Source organism: Schistocerca piceifrons, chromosome 1 (assembly GCF_021461385.2).
Source record: "Schistocerca piceifrons isolate TAMUIC-IGC-003096 chromosome 1, iqSchPice1.1, whole genome shotgun sequence".
Taxonomy (NCBI): Eukaryota; Metazoa; Arthropoda; class Insecta; order Orthoptera; family Acrididae; genus Schistocerca; species Schistocerca piceifrons.
This window is the reverse complement of record NC_060138.1, coordinates 68756162-68758416: the sequence shown is the minus strand read 5'-3', so window position 1 is coordinate 68758416 and position 2255 is coordinate 68756162. Positions and strand designations below refer to the sequence as shown.

Below are 2255 nucleotides of genomic sequence, written 5' to 3'. Positions count from 1 at the left end.
TTTGCTATTTGGGGAGCAAAATAACTGATGATGGTCAAAGTAGAGAGGATATAAAATGTAGACTGGCAATGGCAAGGAAATCGTTTCTGAAGAAGAGAAATTTGTTAACATCGAGTATAGATTTAAGTGTCAGGAAGTCGTTTCTGAAAGTATTTGTATGGAGTGTAGCCATGTATGGAAGTGAAACTTGGACGATAAATAGTTTGGGCAAGAAGAGAATAGAAGCTTTTGAAATCTGGTGCTACAGAAGAATGATGAAGATTAGATGGGTAGATCACACAACTAATGAGGAGGTATTGAATAGAATTTGGGAGAAGAGGAGCTTGTGGCACAACTTGACAAGAAGGGACCGGTTGGTAGGAAATGTTCTGAGGCATGAAGGGATCACAAATTTAGCATTGGAGGGCACCGTGGAGGGTAAAAATCGTAGAGGGAGACCAAGAGATGAATACACTAAGCAGATTCAGAAGGATGTAGGTTGCAGTAGGTACTGGGAGATGAAGAGGCTTGCACAGGATAGAGTAGCATGGAGAGCTGCATCAAACCACTCAGGACTGAAGACAACAACAACAACAACAACAACAACAACAACAACAACCCTCAGTCTCCATGGTCTTTGATAGCAGAGGATAACAGCAGGTTTGGCCTATGCCAGCAACCACCTCCTTGTTTCACAGAGCTTTAACTGATATAACAGCTGACAGCTGTAATGGCAATGTTATGGCACATGGAAAAGTCAGTTAACAAGTAATTTTAATCATCTATCATTAATGTTATGTCAGATGTTTTACACACAATGTAAATAAGAAAAACAGACAACCATTATTTTAGATAAAAATTTTGGGGTTAAAACTAATAATTGGTAATACATAAACAATTAGTATATGGTTAATAAATGCTGTTTGTGGAATATGCAGTACTTTCAAAGAACAAACTAGGTGAGTGATATTTGTTAACCTTCAATTTTGTGCCTATAAAGTCAGTGTTTGCTGTATCGATTAAAAATAATCCTCCATTTTTTCTGTGTTTGAAACTAAGAGAAGCAACTTTTTCAGGCAGAGTTGCTGAGTGGAAAAAATGATCCAGAACTACTGTTGAGTTTAGAAGGTTTTGTAAAATCTGTACCATCATCAGTGATTTCCAGTCTTGAGATTGGAGGTCTAAAGCAGGAAATGCTGTTTAATTTAATAACTAATATTGTCACTGCAGCTCATGCTCAGGATGTGACTGATCTTCCTGTGTCAACTCGGATGCAAATTTTGACAGTACTACAGAAAATAAGACCTTACTTGGGTAAGTAGCACCAGTCACTGAGATGTAATCAGCAGAACTTGTATACTGGTTTAAACATCTTTCTAGTAACTAAACAAAGTATTTGTTTCTTAGCTGAGAGAAGCATTCTGGAAAGCATATATAAGAGTGGGAATCCAGGTCATTTTTTCACATTTATATCACCAAAGGAATTATTGGAGATACAAAAGAAGCTGAGGGGCACCCTATCAGATGTTTCTTTTGAGCACTTTGCACAGGACTTCAGTGGACTACCACAAAATACAGTAAGTTTTATGATAAATTAGCTTTATTCTAGATTCATTCATTGATCTTAAAATTTACGTGATCATGCATCAGCTTTCAGTTCTCCTGGGGAGTATCAGATCTAAGATATTAGAGAGAAATGATTCTTGGACATTGAATTCATTTACTGAATTAAATCAGTTGATCCTTGGAATGACCTGCAATGATGTTGCTGTTATTGATACTCTTGATGTACTTCAGGTACTTCAACTGTACAACAAATATGTCAGACTTGCAAGAATGGTAAGTTCTCGAAGTGTAAGGAGTCTTTGGAGTGCTATAATAGTTTTGTAAAGTATAAACATGAAAATGTGCTAAAACTATTCTATGTTGCATCAGTAGTTACTCCCCATTTTAATGCTCCCAACTGTGATAAATGTTCGAACTTAAATAATTTTTATCTATTAGTCTAACACTGTTAAGAGCATTGTAGTAACAAGTTTGTTCCTTTCTACAAGCTGAAATTGTCTGGATTGGGATCTATTCACATGTCTTAAATTCTAGAGACTTTTTTGTTTGCAGGCAATGCAGTTACTTAGTTCTGTTACTTATCAGAATTACTATTATGCATTTTTGTTATTTCATTAACAGAGATGGTGTGTGTGTGTTTATTTCTCCATTACATCATTAGCACAATCTGTGTTAAATATGAAAAATGATGTCAGTAGTAAGTCTGAGAA

At 35.9% G+C, this 2255-nt stretch overlaps 1 long non-coding RNA gene across 1 annotated transcript; it reads left to right on the top strand.

Annotated features, from left to right (window-relative positions):
- Positions 1-1192: 1192 nt before the first annotated feature.
- LOC124709202 lies at positions 1193-1685 on the top strand. Its single transcript, XR_007005395.1, has 3 exons — positions 1193-1293; positions 1387-1556; positions 1630-1685. It is a non-coding gene; the product is annotated as an uncharacterized LOC124709202 (long non-coding RNA).
- Positions 1686-2255: the final 570 nt, after the last annotated feature.